Genomic DNA, 19691 nt, shown 5'->3' with positions numbered 1-19691 from the left:
TTCCTACCATTTACTAAAAGCATCCCACCATTTCACATGATAAACCATAAGCTTTTTTTTATATATACATATAGTAATGAAACCGTATTATCACTGGCAACTAATAATATCAACTCACCTAAATAACAGAATTAGTGACTGAACGAAGGTTTGGAAGTTGTTGTGGCGATTGATTTCTGAATCTGGGTCAAGGTGGATATTGCCGAAAACCTGATAGGAGATTGAGCCAAGAAGGAGGGGCAAAAGTTGTAGGAAGAAAACCAAATACAGAGAAAACATTTAGATATACACTTATATATATATATGCATAACACTTGAGCAAATTCAAAAAGATAAAGGAGAACAGCAAGAACTAACAAAAATGAAGAGGGGGAGGGTAGAAAAGGGAAAAATGATGAGAAAATCTTTTTTTTTTTTTTTTGAAAGTATCTATATAAATTTCAAAAATAATAGCTATATATGAGAGATATTATCTCAAATTTCAAGCTGAAGTTAGAAAAGATGGCACATGTCAAGATGTTCTGAGATTTTCACCCCTGACCATTTTTCACATTATCCTATTTAACATTTTTAGATACGAAACAGGAAAAAAAGTGTAAGTGATTTAATTAATTCAGCAAACTAAACTTGTTATGCATTAAGTTAATCAGAACAACAAGTATTTTTGAAGTTTTAAAATTTTATTATTTTAATACGATGTAAAATTGTGCTAGATAATAATATAAAATGTTTTCAATCATCTTGTACTCTTGTATTCTTATATAAGAGCAATTTGTTTTGCATGTTTTAAAGTATATAAGATTCTTTATTTTTGAATGTTGTACCCCAATTAAAAAATAATTTTTGAAAACTGCGAATCAAGGATTAACTAAAAAATCACTTAGGATAATTCAGATATGCAAAATGTTCATGTCAAACAGAAAGAACAGTTTAGGTTAATTAACAAATGATTCAAATAAACTTGATTAAACAAAAATGATGTTTTTGCTTCACAACCAATAAGAAAATTTAATACAACAAAGCAATAACATGAAAAAAAAAAGTTAAGTCTTATATTTTCGGTGTATACAAAAGCAAAGTATTCTTATTAATGAAGTATTTAAGTTACAAAGAAAAACTTAGATTACAGGATTGGATTATACTCATTTATTTATTACCTTTCTTTTTCCCCCCCCCTAAAAAAATACAATAACAATTTCAATAATGGAAGGAGGAGAGTTAAAAAAATACACTGTGCTAGTCCTATGGACAGGCCAAAGGAAGATGGGAAGAATCTTCACTTAAAAAAAAAAAAAATGTATACAGACCTACAATGTGTGCAATTGATTGCACCTGCATAAATTTATTATCACAAAGTTTTATTACTTACTTTAAACTCAATCAAAAATATTGTTATTAACATGAACTAGGTAAAATAAATGTAATACACTTTTTATTATACCTAAATTTTGTATATTTCTCCAGATGCAATCTGAAGTTGCAGATTCATATATCACAATTATCTATTGCATTTTTGTTTTAATCAATAAAAAAAGGAAATTTTTGGAAGCCACCATGATCACGGTGGTTTTCACTTGGCAACATTGAAATTGCATTCATTTTCATTTGCCTATAAAAAACTTGTTCTGATCAGCCTGCTTGGAAATGTTCATTAATTACACTTCCCAAACTGTGCATCACTGAAAAATAATTGTACATTCTTCTTCTTCTTCTTTAGTATTCTGCAATTGAGCAGGTTCTTCTTTTAGTAGCAGAAACTTTCCTTCCACTCTCTTCTGTTCTGAGCCTTCTCTTTCAAGGTTGTGTACCTGTCTCCATTGAGCATGTCATCTAGCATTGTTTTTCTTACTCTTCCTCTGGGTCTTTTTCCATCTCTTTTTCCTTTGATGGCATCTCTGATGATTCCATTCCCTTTCAGAATATGTCCGATCCAGTTTCCCTTGCTTCTTTTTATCCTCCTTAACAGACTTCTTCTACTCTTTTTAAGACCTCTTCATTAGTTATTTTATCTGTCCATTTGATTTTTTTCCTTCCTTCTCCAAATCCACATCTCAAATCCGCTTTCCAAAATCTTAATTTCTTCTTTCTTCAATGTCCAAGTTTCAGATGCATAGAGGGCAACACTCCACACATAACATTTTATTCGTCTTTTCTTTAGGTTTCTATCCATTTTACTTCTGAATAAATTCCATTTTCTATTAAAGGTATCTCTTTCCATCGCTATTCTTGCTTTTATGTCACTTTTACATCTTCCATCACTGCTAATAACACTTCCTAGATATTTAAATGTCTTTACTTGATTCAATTTTCCCCATTTATTCTGATATCCATATTTGCCTCTTTCCTTGCTATTTTCATCGCCTTTATAAGTCATTTCATATCAGCATTCATTTAAAAAAAATTTTAAATGAATGCTGATCACCATGTAATAACTCTAAAAGAAAGGACTTTATAAGTCAGCTTGTGCTCTTAGAGAATGCAGAGACAAATGTAAGGAAGCTAAACAGTGTGTAAAACTAGCTAAACAATGGTCATGGGAGGACTTTGGTAAAAACATAAAAAATAAATATCAAGAAGATGGCAAAATATTCTGGAGGTTGTTGAAGAATCTTAGAAATGGAGGAAAAAGTGCTGTAAAAGGAGTAAGAGGCGACATGAAAATGGGAGAAAAAGATATCCTTGAAGTATGGAGTAATTACTTTGAAAAATTGCTAAATGAAACAAGCAGTGATAGCACAGTGGTAAAAAAACACTCAACAGGCATACAGTCAGGAATACATATCCATACTTGAAGTAGAAAAAGCGATCAAAGGCTTGAAATGTGGAAAAGCAGCAGGAGGAGATGATATTCGACCAGAAATGCTGAAGTATGGTGGTATAAAAGTCTTACAGTGGCTGCACTGCATAGTTCAGAAGGCCTGGACAGAGGGACGAATTCCCAATGATTGGAATAGAGCTCTCATAGTACCCATATATAAAAAGGGAAATCAAACTGAATGTGAGAATTACAGAGGTATTTCCCTACTGAGTGTTCCTGGTAAGATTCATGCAAGTATACTTGAGAAATGGTTGAAAAGAATTGTGGAAGAAAAGCTTGGTGAAAATTAAGCTGGATTCAGCTTAATTTTCACCAAATTCTAACACTGCCGATTAACAACTAAAATATAGACTAAGTATTGTTTGATATAATGTCCCATTTACACCATATAACTGTAATGTTTTAAATAGTTTTTAATGTTTTGAATAGTTTTTCTCTTGGCACCTCGTCATATACCAATTCCAGATCTACAAAACTTAAGCACAGATCCTTGTTATATTCCCATGATTTCTCAACTATTTGTCTTAAATTGAAAACCTGATCCTGACAATCTCTATTTGGCATGAATCCAGCTTGTTATTCACCAAACTTTTCATTCCACAATTTCTCTGAACCTTTTTCAAGAATACTTGTATAAATCTTACCTGAACACTCACTAGGAAAATCCCTCTGCAATTCTCATATTCAGTTTTATTCCCTTTTTTTTTATAGATCTGTATTATGAATGCTAAATTCCAATCATTTAGAATTTGATCCTCTGACTAGTCATTCTGAATTATGCATTGTAGCCCCTGTAAAACCTCCATATTTGAGCATTTCTGGTTGAATAACACCTACTCTATCTGCCTACCACATTTCAGGTTTTTGATGGATTTTTTTAAATTCAACAATTGATATGTATTTCTGATTGCAATTCTGTTAACTGTTTTTTGTCACTGCTTGTTTCATTTAGCCATCTTTTAAAGTAATTACTCCAGAAATCTAAAATATCTTTATTTTCACTTTATATTTTCACTTTTCACATAACCTTTATAATCTCAGATTCCTTTTCTAGTCTCTTTCTTGACTGCCTCTTCCTGAGTCCAACATAGAGTTGTGATTTTTCTGCCCTTCAAGGACAGAAATTGATTAATTTATTGATCAATCACAGTTTTCTTCAGAGTTTGCCAGTGAATCTCCAAGGTTTGATGTTGGTTTTCAAACTCTTTCATTTTTTCTTGAATATTGTATTTGTATATTTTAGTCTACATTTCACCTCTGAAGGAGCTGCTCACCTTTGATTTGTTTTAAAACTTTCTTACACACTCAGCAATCAACTGAATATCTCCTTTCACACCATGTGAACTATATCATTGATATATATAAGTTAGACAACAGTCATCCCAGAACAGAACTCTGTGGCACCCCACTTGTCATATTCCAATTCTTATGGGATGGAGAGTCATTTGGCTGATGGGTTACGAGGCTGGTTGACTAATAGTAGCCAGCAAGTTGTGTATGGAGACACAGTGTTGCAAGAAAGGGTGAAAGTGGGGTGCCACAGGTTTCTGTCCTGGGACCACTTATTTAACTATATATATCAATGATATAGTTCACAGTGTGAAAGGAGATATATTGTGAAAGGGGATATTGTTTGCTGATGATGCTAAATTTGGAAGAGTAATGTCAGCAAGTTTTGATGTGTTGTTGTTGTTACAAAAAAGATTTGAATAGGTTGGTGATTTGGGCTGAAGAATGGGGATGTAATTTCAATGTTTCTAAGTGTAGAGCGATGGAATTAGGTTTACCACACTGGAAGAACCTTACTTCGGGAGATGGAGAAAGCAAGCGATATGGGTCTTGGTGAATAGGGAACTGAAATGCAGGGGACACGTTGTGAATGTTGTAAGGGTTTCAAAAGTTGCTGCTGTAATGCAAAGAATGCTGATATGTAGGATAAGGAGAAGATAGTTCCACTCTACTGTACAAAGTGCTAATTAGGTCTTATTTGGATTTCTGTGCACAGATCTGGTCACCTGGCTATACTAGTAACAGAGAGACATTGGAGAGAGTGCAGAGGAGAATAACTAAGACTGTCTCAGGACTCTGAAATATTGAGTATGAGGACAGATCAAAGGAATCTAGTTTCAGAACTTGGCAGAAAGGAGGAGTAGGGGGATGATATGATTGAGACAAATAAGCTGGTAAGAGTTGCCTATCAACTAGATACAGCAGAATTTTTTGCAAAGGATAATGGATGATGCAAGAACAAGCGGTCATCCCTGGAAATTGTACAAAAGTCATGCGAGTAAAGAGGTAAAAAAGAGATTTTTTTGCTTGGCAGGTGGTAAACATGTAGAATGCACCGCCAGAGTGGGTAGTGAGTGCTCCACCACTGAATGTGTTCAAGGCAAGATATGATAGTTGTGGTCTGTGAGACTCAACCTCTCATGATGAGTCTTTGGACTGGATGGAGGCTTGGAAGAAATAATAATAATAATAATAATATGAAATTCAATTTTATCCTGCTCAAAACTAAATGTTTATCACTTCCAATTTCAAATCCTTTGTATATTATTTTATCCTGAATCAGTGGGAAAACATTGCTATCAACAATAACATGGTCAATGAGACTTTTGTTATTTCTTGCATCTTCTCTCCATGTGAATTGTGCACATTTTTATGTTAGTGTTGTTGGTGGTTGTTTTTTCCCTTTCAGTCATTTCCGACCCTAGATGACTTTGTAAGCATTGCCCACAAAGTGTTCCTGGTGAGATATTTTTACAGGATAGTTCACCACTGCTTCCTCCCCCCATTTTATCTGGGCTTGGGACCGCATATGACTGGGATATATTCATGACTGTAATCCATGTGCATTCATGGGAGCTAATTTGCCTGTTCTGGGGAGGAAAAAAACCCGAGTTTCCAGGTGAACCCCCCCCACCTTTGTATGAGACTGGCTAACTCACCTTTCATCGAAAGAGACCAAATAAAGGTTCCTTACATCATTGACGGGAATCAAACCCAGACGAAGCCTTTTGGTCTTTCTGACCAAAGGGGTTCATCTATACTAACTGAGCTACAGAGGCTCTTTTATGTTGGGACATGATGTTAATAATAACTATTCCATGTCCTGAAGAGATATGCAGCAGGTACTTACCATTATTATTAGCTTTGATTTTTTCTCCAAATTTTTCCACAATATTTCCATATGTTTTGATAATCATTTCCTACTCTGCTGTTTAGATTTCCAACAATGACCAACTTTTCCTTTTTTGTTGTGTCAGCTGCCTTCTCTAATGCCTCAAAAATTCCTTCCCTTCTTCCTTAGTAGACACACAAAAAAAGTTTCATTGTCTAGTTCCTCATGCTGATATTTGCCCACATCACTCTGCTTGTTATTGTCTGCCATTCAAGATTATCCTTATATTTAGTGTTGAATACTATAGTTACTTCTTTTACCTGATTGTTACTGCCTGAATGTGTTGTTACTGCCATCTTGCATGTGTTGCTTATAAAGATCTCACCAGTTTTTTTTTTTTTTTCTTATTTTCAGTAATACCTATTTTTTTTGTTGTTGCTGATGATGAGTGGGATTTGTTCTGGTAGCTGACTTTTCACTGTTCACCTGGTTCTGATGAAAACAATGGGAATCTTGTTTAACCTGGGCAATGTCCTAGGGGAGAAGAGCTAAGGCCTTTTTTTTTTTTTTTTTTTTTTTTGAGAAAACAGACAAATTTGTGCTTTAGAAGCCTTGAAGTTTATTACGTGTTATCAAACCTAAAGGATGGTACGAAGATCAGAAGTTAGGGGACTGATTGCAGATATATCCTAGAGCCCGCTAGAGGGCTAGACGGTCGGTTGTGTTTTCAGAGAGCTCCCAAAAGCTAAGTATAATTTTGAGTGAAAATTAGAATATAGGTTAAAATCATAATGTAATATTGTCTAATTTTGGTAACTTGTTGTATCTGTGTGATTTTGGTGTGAATTCCGTTATTTAATTTAGTATTTAACGATATGTTTCATAGATTTGAATATGGCGCCAATGCGATGTAAGATAATGGTGTCCAAAAATACGATGCCATTGTTCAAAAACTATAATGTGAGAGAGTTTGTCCAATGTGATGTGTGTGTGGGATGTATGCATTCCCGAATGAGGCTGGAGTTTGGATTGAAAGTGATAGTGGTGGGAGAATGTGCAGAAAGTGTAAGCAAAGTGAGGAGTTGAAGTATGTGTCAAGTTGTGAGACAGTTATGGTTGAAGAAAGCCAGAATGTGAGTGAAAATAGTGGCTTGATAGGGAATTGCGATGTACAAAATGGCAATGAGAGCAGTGATCAAAGAAAGAGTGAAAGCAACTATACAGAGAGAGAAAATGGTTTGAATGATAAAAAAAATGAGGAATTATTAGTAGGAAGTGAGATCGCTAGGTTGCGCACAGTGATACAAACTGCACAGCGGCAATTAGAGCACCTGCAAAACTCTGTCCAGAGTGATTCGCTAACATAAATAAACAGCGTAAGAGTGGGAGAGTTTCTGAAATGAAGGAAAGAATGTTGTATGGTGACTCGTTATTAAGAAGAGTGATAGATGGGAGTGTAACTAAATCGTACTTACTGAGTGCGAAATTTAAGGATGTAAGTGAGAGTATTAGAGTGCAAAAACAGAGGGTGAAAGAATTAATAGTTGTGGCAGGTACGAATGAATTGAAAGGTGATAAATTTTTTATGAGAGAGGACTTGAAAGTATTGTTAAAGGTAGCGAAAGAAAAGAGTGACAGAGGTAGAATGGTGAGTCTGTTGCCGCAGTATGAGTTTAGAAGGAGGGCCATAATCGCAAATGACATTATGCGCAGGTTATGCAGATGGTGTGGAATTCGTGGACGTGTGGAATGAGTTCGATGGGCGAAAGGACTTATAAGATGGATGGCCTGCATTTGAATGGACTTGGTGTGCAAAGACTGGAAAAAGTGTTACTGAATGAAGTGAAAATGGATGTGCAGAACCAGGGAAACTAGAACTACCAAGGAGGGGGGGGGGGGAGAGTGGATATGCAGACATCAGTGAGACAGTTGAGTGTAAGAATGTATATAATGTACCCAAGCCAGCACTAAGGACAAAAAAATGGGAATGGGGCATTTAGAATAACGCATCAAGATAGGGGTGGGACAAAGGGATCACTGCATTTCATGTATACTATTGCCAGGAGTATTAGGAACAAGAAGGAAGAATTTTTGGCCTTGATTGGCTCTTCCTGGCCACAGGTTATTGGCATTAGTGAAACATGACTGACAGAAGATGATATAGTTAGTGGAATAGATTGTGTAGGTTATAGTGTGTTTAGGAGGAACAGAGAGAATAAAATGGGGGGAAGGGATGATAGCTGATGAACTGCAGCCAAGGAGAACTGAAGTTATATCGCAGGATAGTGAAAGGAGCTAATTTGAGGCTATTTGGTGTGAGATTGAGACTGGCAGAATAAAATATACAGTTGGGTGCTGTTATAGACCAGGTGATGGAATAGATGGTGGAGATAGTATGCATAAACAAATTGATGAAATGAGTGGAAGGAGGGTAATTATTATGGGGGATTTCAACTATGGCAACATAGATTGGAAGGAGGAGAGGACACATGTGAGGAAGGAAATGGATTTTATTCAATTATTAAGGGATAACTATCTGAGACAGCATATAATTGAAAATACTAGGGGTGTGAGAGTGCTTGACCTGGTAATAGCATCTCAGAATTTGACTGTAATGAATATGACCATGTTGCCACCTATTGGTGAGAGTGATCATAAGGACACTAATATCTTAACCTGGGAGGTGGCTAAAGGTGTGGAATTTTCGATTAAGATAGGGTATATGTGGAATTACCGTGCTGGCAAGTATGACAAGCTTAGGAGATTGCTTGGATCAGTGCCATGGCATGTACAACTGCAAGGGCTGGATGTCGATAGAGCATAGGAAGTGGTCAAGGAACATTTACAGGAGATTATGGCTGATTGTATACCTAGGGTCGAATAGTAAAACAAGTAGGGGTTAAATGGATGAATAACACCATTAAGCTTGAGCTGCAAAAAAAAGAAACAACTGTGGAGGGAATTTAAAGAAAGGGGTGACCTGCAGGCACACGAATGGTATAAAGTGCAGGCCAGAAGGGTAACGAGTATGGTATAAAAAGCAAAAGCGGATTATGAAAGGAAACTAGCTATGCAAGCAAAAGAGAATCCCAAACAGTTCTTTCAATATGCTGCAAGCAGAAAAAAACTGTACACAGCAAAATGATTTTTAAGGAATGACGATGGTAAGGAGGTCACTGAATCAGTCGATATAGTGGAGTTACTGAGCCAGCATTTTGCAAAAGTATATCATCCAGGTGGTGACATTGAAGAAATGAAGGAACCATTAGTTTATACGGGAACTGTGATGAATGAAGTGGAGGTGAATAGTCTATTACAGAACCTTAATGTGAATACATCTGTGGGAGGATTGGATGGTATACCGGCACGGGTCTTGCGTGAAGCGGCTAAGGAATTATCAGTGCCCTTGACCATGTTGTTTAAACTGAGTCTCAGGTCTGGTTTAGTCCGGAAGGTGTGGAAAGAGGGGAAAATAGTTTCACAGCATAAAGGAGGATCCAAGACTATGGTTGCAAATTACCGACCGATCAGCATATCAGGAGTCGTTGTCAAGGTCTTGGAGAAAGTAGTCAAGGGAAAAATACAGGAATGGATTGATGAAAATGAGATACTGTACAGAGGACAGCATGGCTTTGTGAAGGGTAGATCATGCCTCAGTAACTTGCTCAAGTTTTATAACAGGATGACGGCTGAACTGGATAAGGGTAATGGGTTTACAGTGATACTGCTGGACCTGGAAAAGGCGTTTGACAGTATACCATATGGAATTCTAATCCGTAAACTACAACATATGGGAATGGATATAGGGTTGGTGAGATGGATAGGTGGGTGGTTGATGGAGAGATATCAAAGAGTAGTTTATTCAGGAGTAGAGACCAAAAGATGGCCTGTGACTAGTGGTGTGCCGCAGGGTTCTGTTCTTGGACCACTGCTGTTTAATCTGTTCATTAACGATATAGGGAAGAATCTAAGTGGAACAGTTCATTTGTTCGCTGATGATGCAAAGTTGGGTAGGGCGATAGTGAATGCAGATGTCAAAATCTTGCAGGATGACTTGGATAGATTGGAGTTCTGGGCTAAGGAGAATGGATGTCAGTTTAATGTGACAAAATGTAAGGTTATCCATTTTGGGGCGAAAAGATTAGCAGCAGTATACCACATTAGTGGAACTGTACTCCAGGAGATTGATGAGGCCAGGGACTTGGGAGTGTTGGTGGATATGGAGATGAAGTTTAGGGGGCACATTGCAAAAGTAGCTAAATCAGCTCATCAACTCACTTGGTTGTTGAAAAATACCTTGACAAGCAAGTTATTGTACCTTTGTACCGAGCCTTGATAAGACCTCATCTCGACTACTATGCCCAGATCTGGTCACCTTGGTTCCTTCTTGATGGGTAGGAGGTGGAGAGGATCCAGAGGCGAGTGACTTAAATGATAGCAGGTCTATGGGAACCATATGAGAACAGGTTGAAGATTTGTGGGTTGCAGAAACTAGTTGATAGGCGGAAAAGGGGAGATATGATTGAGACATTCAAATTACTAAAGGGATTCTATAGGATAAATTCAGAGGATATTTCTGAGATCAGGACTAGTGGTGGGAGAACTAGGGGATACCTATGGAAGCTGGGCAAGAGTGTGGTTAGCAGAGGTGTTAGAGCTGGGTTCATTACTTTTAGAGTGGTAAATGAGTGGAAAATAAGCTGCCAGAGTCTGTTGTGGGTGCTATGACGGTGAACGAGTTCAAGGTAAGGTATGATAGATACTGTGAGAATGTCGTATAATTGTGTGGACATGATGTTTAGGGCCTCCCTCGATGAGTCTAAGGACTCCCTGGAGTCGCCCGAAATAATAATAATAATAATATATTCGAGCTCGAGGTGTTTGAGTGCTGCAAGGTTTCTCATATGAGTAAAATGAAAGGAAAGTAGTATTATCATCAGCAAAACTATGAATAGGATGTGAGGTTAGTAAGGGCAGGTTTATGTAAAGATAGGTGAGATAACAGAGGAACAGTGTAATACTGAAGAATACTTGCATTAATACAAAAAATCTGAAGTAGAGACGTATTAGTTCAGAAGCAACATCTCTTGAGTAAAAATGCCGAGATACCACCAGAACCAGAAGCTGTTTTTCGTATTCAGTTGATGAAGAATCTTCTAATGTCTTTCTGGTAGAAACCCTTCTGGGGAGAAATTGCAATGTTTCACGTAAAGACGGAAGTGATTTACCTTTGCCTTTTATGCTGGAGGAGTTTAATGAGAAGAATGATGCCAGGAGGTCAGGTTTATCTTCAGGTGATGTTGCAATACTACTATCTGGGTAAGTGAAAAAGCAAGAATACACAGTAATTACACCTAAGAATTTGCAAGGAAAGAGGGCACAACTGCCATTGGCATAGGAAGTGAATTTTCTACATTTAGCTATTTAAAGGAAGTGTGGCTTGTAACTTGATGCCAAATGGGAATGCAACACAACAGAGGGCCACCACACTTTGATAGGGAACCAACAGGATTCCTCAATGTTGGTGATTCTTTTATTGATGTAGATCATGTGTCTGAAAGAGAAGAGCCATATCAGATCAATTCTTTTGCCCCTTTAATTGCCTAATCTATTCCAATTATAGACCTCTTCCTGTGGGGATTGATTCAAGTCTAGGGTGTACAGCAACAGAAAGCTGAAAACCTGACCTCATTTGGCAGGTGATATCAAAGCTAATAATGGCATCAAAATGAACTTATCCATATGCGGTGGAATGGTCACTGGAGCAATGTGCAGCATCATACTGATAAACACAGCGTGCCTAATTTGAATAGCATGTGCAAAAGCAGTGTCATTGTAATAATGGAAAATTGCTAATTGAATGTACTTTACAGAATAAATATAATTATGAATAAAATTACAATACTGTATTTGAAGGATTTATGGAAACGTGGCCACTCACATTTTGCTCTCCACATTTCTTATTTCATAGACACATTTCATAGTCTGGCTGGCCGAGTGGTGGTTAGCATATCCGCTCTCCAGCCAAAAGGCTGCAGGTTCGAATCCTGCCGTGGGCATGGATGTTTATGATTGTCTGTGAAAATAATAGTGGTGGTAGTCGGCGTTGGTGTAGTTGCAGTTCATGTAGTTGGTGGATTGAGTGGGGGAGACAGGGAGTTGTAGAGTAAGCCCTCCCTCAATGAGTCCTTAGAATTGTCACGTAATAATAATCAGCAAATTTATAGGCAGGCTGGTTGGCCGAGAGGTTAAGGTTAGCGTATCTGCTCTCCAGTCTTCTTGCAAGGCCACAACATCTTCACTACTCTTCATGGTTCGTCCCAACTTTGCACCATCTGCAAACATATCTCCATCCAAATCTTCACCTATAACATTAATATACAAGTTAAACATTAATGGCCCTAAAACAGACCCCTCAGGCACTCCACTAGTGACTTTTCTTTTCCTGGATATTGCTCCCCCATACACAACTTGTTGATACCTATCAGATAGCCAATCTCCAATCCAATGCACTAATCTAATATCCAACCCCATCTGCTCTAGTTTGACCATCAATTTATCATGAGGTACTTTATCAAAAGCATTTGCGAAATCTAAGTATATTACTGTGTGTCCTTCTCCTCTGTCCGAGGAAGCAGTCACTTTATTGTAATAAGTAAGTAGATTACTAAAACATGACCTCCCTTTAGCAAATCCATGCTGTCCATCAAAGATGATACCATTGTTGTCAACCCAACTCTGGATCCTAGTTCTCACAAGTTTCTCCAACAACTTAACCACAACACCTGACACACAGATAGGCCTATAATTTGATGCTTGAGTTCAATCACCTCCTTTATGAAGTGGCACAATCTTGTCCTCCTTCCACTCCTTAGAAACTCAACTGAGTGCAAGACTCGTATTAAAAAAATATGTCAAGGCAGGTGTCAACTCCCTGGCATATTCCTTCAGCATATGCAGTGATATATTATCAAGTCCCACAGTCTTATTAACATCTAGTTTACTCAACTCCCCATACACCTCTTGTTCACTTACAGTCAGTCTCTCCTCCCCATCATCTACTGCTCTCAATCTCTCCATGAAGTCACATTCACAAGATTGAAAGACCTTTATGAACTTCTCATTAAGTATCTCCACCACACATTTTGCAACCGCTGTCTTTATACCATTTTCTCCTATCAACGTCATCCTTCCATAATCATTCTTTTTTTTGCTGGCTACATATCCAGCAAAATCCCAGATGAGTCTTTGACTCCATGAACTCTTGGTTAATTATAATAATATATCGAAAGAACTCCTTAGGATTCTTTTTGGCTTCATTAGCCAACTGCTGTTCATACCTCTCTTTTGCTACCCTCACCAACCAAGTCGCCCTCTTTGCCTGGTCCTAGACCTCGTGGAATTGGTTATTTCCACTTCGCTTATGCTGCCTCCACAATGCACTCTTTCTCTGTATCGCATGCTTAATCTCTTTATTCATCCATCTCACATTGTCAGTCACATGTGTAGTTCATCAAACTGTGCCTTAAACTGATTCACTGCTTCCACAATCAATAATACTCTGAAGCAATTCATTCCACTCATCAACCACTTTCCACAGAAAAAAAACCCTGCTCTCCACATTCCTGCTCATTCATTCCTTATATTTTTTTTTTCTATTCCTCCCTCCCCCCATTCTATGAAACATTTCTTCCACATTCTTCCACAAAGAAAGCTTTGTGAATTGCATTTTTCTCAATCTTTTTCATGACCAAAATTCGAGACAGTAAATCAGCTTAGTCAATCATTTCTAACATCCTTTTCAATGTATCCTCATCACCTTAAAAACCAACTGATTAAATTTGTATGTAGTAATCCATAGGCAACTTAATTAAAACATTATAGAAGTGAACCCTTACTCTCTTACTTCTACATGCCCATGTCCTCCACAACAGTATCAAACTGTTGTGATGTCCTAACAATTTCAACTGGCTGTTACTTAATTTTAGGTTCTTATCTCTTACATTCCACCAATTGATAAATCTCCATAGCACCCTTGATTTGTGAATATTAACACTTTATGCTTCAAGCAATGAGCTGACAACTTCACTCAAACAATCTATTCAAACCCTTCTCTAAAGCCATACATCTCTGCTCTTCACAGTTCTCCTCAATTTTGCATCATCTGCAAACAACTATAAAACCTTATTTAAACCTCTCCCAATATCATTAACATACAAGTTAAACAGCATTGACTCCAAAACAAGGATGTGACATACGATTAGGAACTATCCTCTTTCAGGTGGTAACTTAATCATTTTTTTAAATAATAATAATATATAATGTATATTAATGATATTGGCGAAGATTTGGATGGAGATATTCGGTTGTTTGCTGATGATGCAAAGTTGGGACAAACCATGAAGTGTAGTGAAGATGTTGTGGCCTTACAGGAAGACTTGAAGAGATTGAGTAATTCAGCACGGAAATGGGGATGCGAGTTCAATGTTGCAAAATGTAAGGTTTTAAAATTTGGAAAACAAAGATGGGATGCAGAATTTATGCTTGGTGAGAATATATTGTTGGAGGTAGAGGAAATATGAGATCTGGGGGGTGATAGTGGATAAGGATCTAAAATTTAGGGGACACATCGCCAAAATTGTGAAGACAACACAAAGGCTTCTGCGAATGATGCAGAGGACACTGACGTGTAGAAGTAGGGAGATTCTTGTTCCATTGTATAAGGCTTTGATTAGGCCACACATGAACTATTTTGGCCAGATTTGGTAACCGGGTTTTCAGAAGGATGAAGAGATGTTGGAAAGGGTCCAAAGGAGACTGACTAAGGTAGTTTATGACCGCTGGAATGTCGAGTATGAGAAAAGATTGAGAAGATGTAATTTGCAGTCTGGTGGACAGGAGGAAGAGGGGAGATATGATAGAGACCTACAAGTTGGTAAGGGGTTGTTATAGGATCAATGCTAGAGAAGTTTTACAGAGAATATTGGGAGATCAGGGGAAAACCAGAGGTCATCCCTCGAAACTGTATAAAGAGGGTGTGAGTAGGGGAGTGAGAGGCAGGTTTTTTTCGTGCAGAGTTGTGAATGATTGGAATGCCTTGCCTGAGAGTGTGGTGTCTGCAAGAAGTTTGAGTGTGTTTAAGGCTCGGTATGATGAGATGTGTGTGTGATAAAAAGGACTCCCAGATGAGTCTTTGATTCCACGAGGTCTTGGGGTAATAATAATAATAATAATAATAATAATAATAAAACTTAAATAATTAGATTACCACATGAAGTTCAATGTATTTGTCACCCAATTGTAATATCTAAGCTAAAACAAATCTCTTTAACAAATCCATTCTGAACATCATACAGAATATTCTAAACTATAAACCACCTTAGTCAATCATCTCTACCACCTGAAAAGCCAGCTGACCAAATTTGGTCAGCTGATAGTGACTATCACCTATGGATGATGGTAGTGGTGTTCTGTGTATTTGGTGGATTAATTGGTGGAGATGAGGAGTTATAGAGTAGAATTCCCTCCCTGGATAAGTCCTTGGACTCCTTGGAGATGTCATGTTATAATAATAATAATATTGCTGTTATGAACTTTTGGATCCTATGAATCCATGCTCTCCAACATCTTAACAACCACAATTTCAATAACACAGATTGGCCTAAAATCCAAGCTTAACCCATCTCCTGTTTTGGGAGGTGGTACAAATTTGCATTCTTTCCATTCCATCAGGACTCATCCCATTGCAAGACTACTATTAAACAAGAATGTCAAGGCTTTCATTTTACTCAAGAGAACATTCCTTCAAAACAAGACTTCTGATGAACTCTTGTTTTGAAGACAGTAGTCTTCAGAACAAGATTCTATTAAACAAGAAGTCAAGGCAGCCATTTTACTCAATGGAACATTCCTTCAAAACATGTGGTGATATTATTATTATTATTATTATTATTCAGGCCTCCAAGGAGTCAAAAGACTCATCGAGGGAGGTCCTTCCTAAGACATAAAGTCTGTCAAGACTCATAGAGGGGAGGTCCCCCCCCCTGAGAAACACAAAGTCTATCATACTACTCTTTAAACTCACTGACCGTTCTCGCTCCCACCACTCCATCAGGCAATGAATAACTTCCAGGGATGGCCTCTTGTCATCACTCCTTCCCGCTGTTCAACCAAGCGAAAGAACTCCCCAGTGTCAACCCTGTAACCACCTCTCAACAGTTTAAAAGTCTCAATCATATCACCTCTCCTTCTTCTATCCACCAAACTCTGCAGTCCACATTCTCTCAGCTGGTCCTCATAACTATCCTTGTACAGTCCTGAAACCATCTTTGTCATCCGTCTTTGTACCATTTCCACAGTTAATTTATCCCCTTCAAATCCTGAGGACCAAATCTGAGAACAATAGTCCAAGTGTGGTCTGATCAGAGACTTATACAACGGAATGATAACCCTCTTATCTCTGCAGGTCAGTGTCCTTCTCATAATAGCAGCAATCCTCTGTGTTACCTTCACCACCTTTGCAATATGTCCCCTAAACTTCAGTTTTCTATCAATCATCAACCCCCAGATCTCTTGTCTCCCCTACTTCCTCCAGTATAACTCCTCCCATAGAGTATGCAGCATCCCATCGATGTTTCCCAAACCTCAAGACCTTACATTTTGCTGCATTAAACTGACACCCCTCAAACACTCCTCACGCAACCTATCTTGAACACCACGGATCATTGAGTCGCCATACATTATACCTCTTACCATTCCCTTGCTCTTATTGTTTTCATTCTCTCCTCTTCTTTCATTCCCATACCTCTCTCTTCTACTGTTTCCATTCTCTCCTCTTCTTTCATTCCCATACCTCGCTCTTCTACTGTTTCCATTCTCTCCTCTTCTAGCACTCCCATACATCTCTCTCATTCCCTCTCTCCTACTGTTTCCATTTTCTCCACTTCTAGCACTTCCATATCCCTCTCTCATTTTGTCTCTCCTACTACTGTTTCCATCCTCTCGTCTTCTAGCATTCCCATATCTCTCTCTCATTCCATCTCTCCTACCGTTTCCATTCTCTCCTCTTCTAGCACTTCCATATCTCTCTTTCATTCCGTCTCTCCTACTGTTTCCATCCTCTCGTCTGCTAGCATTCCCATACCTCTCTCTCATTCCCTCTCTTCTACTGTTTCCATTCTCTCCTCTTCTAGCACCCCCATACCTCTCACTCATACTCCCTAAATTCTCTCTCTCTCCTACTCTGATTCGCCTTGCATTTATCTCTTCCATTCTCCTAATCTTATCTTTCATACTTCTGCTCTCATTCACAAGACATTCCACCTCCTCTTTCAACTCATCTATCTCCCTCTGCAGGTCAGTCACTCTTAATCTAAATTCACTCTCCCAAACAAAACCATCTCCTAAACTTTCACAGTCACTCACACCTTCCACACTATCAACTATTATTTTCTCATTCTCTCCTATCACACTACTTGTCTTCCTACATTCATTCCCCGTTCCTGGAGCAACAAAGTCAGATATCGATATATCTAATGTACTTATTTCCTCCAACTGCCTGCATTTTGCACACATACGCTCTCCACTCTCTTTAACAAGCCACATATGTAATTCCCGAGACGCATACATGCCGCAAGTACTGCATGCTACAAAGTCCCTTATGATATTGCTAATAATTGAGTTCTTAAATGGTGGAGGACTTGGCATTACGCCACTTGCGACTGCTGCTGAATCCACCATCATTCCTTACTGTCAAGTAGCGTAATCTTTAATAATTATTCAATTAATAAATAAGAGGGAAAAAAAATATGTCATCAAGTTCTATGGCATTACTAACATGAAGTTTATTTAATTCCTCATATACAACAGGCTAGCTCACCATCAGTCCTTCATTCCTTATGCACTCATACTGACATCTGAAAGGTTTATGTAAAACCTACCATGATACCTTTCCTAGTTGTGATTCATATAAAAAAATTAACAAACTATTAATATAATTAACAGACAAAAATTTTTCATAAGTGGATGGTGTGATGTAGATGGAAATCATGTGATAGTAGTAAAAAAAAAAAAACCTTAATGAATTGATCAACTTAATGAAATAAAATATATCAAAATTTCAACTACATCCTCCACAGTGGATAATTAACTCTTCTGCCATTTTCACAAATAATATCCTCCTTTTATTCCTTCTTTCTTCTAATGGCTACTTATTGAAAGAGTAACGCTTTAGAATATTTCTTGACCTGATTAGTGCCTTTCCACTCATTCTACATGTTTGCTATTTTTACCAACCAAATCACTTTCCAGATCTATACTTTGTACTTCTCATGTAACTGATTATTACCACTGATCTTGTGTTGTCTCCATAATGTGTTTTTCTCTTTCTCCTCTCCCTGATTGTTTAATTAATCTTTTCATTCATCTATTTTACACCCACTTTATTTAAACTTGCTAGGCTACTGTTCAGGAAGTAAACTACTCATAGTCATTACAAATACAATAATCCCTCAATCCACCCAAAGCAAGATACCGATTTGCTGGTCATATACCAGAATGGTTGGATAAGTGAAAGTTCAATTACCTGGTACATATACCAGTAGCCATTTGACACACTAATCCTTCAAGGGTCAATTAATTGAAGGTTCATTCATTTGAAGATCAGATAATTGAGAGATCACTATACCATGTTCCAACATAAAGGTGTGCATAAATTCACTGGATAGAGCATCTGAGTAATAGGAAAAGTCTTATTGCCTAAACTATACTATTGTTGATACTGATATCTTCATGCTGGTTCAGGATTCAAGAGTATACAAAGGATTTCATAAAGGAAATGATCACCATTTTGTTTAGAGCAGAATAAAACTGGACACCATATTGAAAAGAAAAATATGTATGAAAATTCTAAAAGAAATCAAAGTTGATCAATTTTCAAAGGTGAAATGTAGACTTAAACATACAGATATTATTGAAGAAAAAGGGAAAGCATTGAAAATAAGAACCAAACCTTAGAGACTCAATGGAAAAACAGTGACAGAAGATTAAGACAAGAAATCATGTTAATAAGTTGCGAAGACACTAATAATAAGTCAGGAAATTAAAGTTATTTGTAATTTTTATCTTATAATTCTCTTGTTCCAGTATTTATGTGTTATTTATTTATTATTATTATTTTTTGTGTTAGATGAGCAGGACAGAGAGATGAAAAATATAAATATTTTTCATTTCTATCCTGCTGATATTAACCTGTTCAAAAACTCTTTCCTCCTTCGGGCATTAGTGTACATAAAAGAGTACCTTCCATGCCCATGACTTTTGCACTTTGTATTAACTATCCCATTCTGATTTGCTACCTGCAGAACTATTCAGCATTTTTGTTCCTTCTTACATTTACTTGCTTTTTTTTCTTTCTAATAATTTGCAAAAAAGAAAGATAAAATTGTTCCACTTCACAAAAATGGTGATAAGACTAAAGCTACAAATGATAGGCTGATCTATATATCTGGAGTTGCAGTAAGGTATTGGATATGTTGGCGAGAGCTAGAATACAAAAGTGGGTTGCTAACAGTAGTATTATCTGTGCTTGTCAGCATGAGTTTGTTAAATGAAGGTCATGTTTTTACCAACTTGCTTATGTACTACAATAAGGTGATTAATGCATTAGACAAGGCAGATGCATATACAGTGGTGTACTTACACTTTGCAAAGGCTTTTGATAGACTGCCACACCATAAGCTAGTAACTAAATTG

At 37.4% G+C, this 19691-nt stretch overlaps 1 protein-coding gene across 1 annotated transcript in view; it reads right to left on the bottom strand.

Moving 5' to 3' along the window:
• Positions 1-19691, bottom strand: part of LOC150100847 (voltage-dependent calcium channel type A subunit alpha-1-like) — a 1659894-nt gene that overhangs the window by 497386 nt on the left and 1142817 nt on the right. The gene's annotated exons all lie outside the window — the stretch shown is intronic.

Source organism: Typopeltis vanoorti, chromosome 12, assembly GCF_054136105.1.
Source record: "Typopeltis vanoorti isolate ZY-2024b chromosome 12, IOZ_Tvanoo_1.0, whole genome shotgun sequence".
Taxonomy (NCBI): Eukaryota; Metazoa; Arthropoda; class Arachnida; order Uropygi; family Thelyphonidae; genus Typopeltis; species Typopeltis vanoorti.
Note: the sequence above shows the minus strand (reverse complement) of the source record. Positions and strands in the feature narration are given on the sequence as shown.